The sequence below is a fragment of the Doryrhamphus excisus genome, linkage group LG12, assembly GCF_037039965.1.
Source record: "Doryrhamphus excisus strain RoL-2023G ecotype Guam linkage group LG12, RoL_Dexc_Guam_v1.1, whole genome shotgun sequence".
NCBI lineage: Eukaryota > Metazoa > Chordata > Actinopteri > Syngnathiformes > Syngnathidae > Doryrhamphus > Doryrhamphus excisus.
Window position 1 is genome coordinate 8987516 of NC_136368.1, and position 405 is coordinate 8987920.

The window sequence follows — 405 nt, forward strand, 5'->3', positions numbered from 1 at the left end:
AAGGGGTCCTTTTATGCTCAGTTCACAACTCAATAAAAAGAGCCGGAAACGACCATAATAATCGGCACCTATTCCAGGGTTTTTTTCTGGGATTTTCACAGACGACCCGCCTCCGGACAAGCCCACTCCACTGTGATTGGTCCCACTCATCTTGTACAGTGAACAGTTTGCACCCAGACACGCCCATATAAGGAAGTCACTGTGACGTCACGATGGGCCTCATTATCTGAAACTTTGGCATTGTTTAATGCAACAATACCACATTTTAATTACATTTATAGGATGCAGAAAATCAAAGGAAATGTTTCCAATGTTTTTTAATTGAAGAAAGCAAAATCAAATAATGACACTTTTCATAGCTTGTTGCCAAAAATGGACATACTATGAAAAAAACCGAATGGCGGT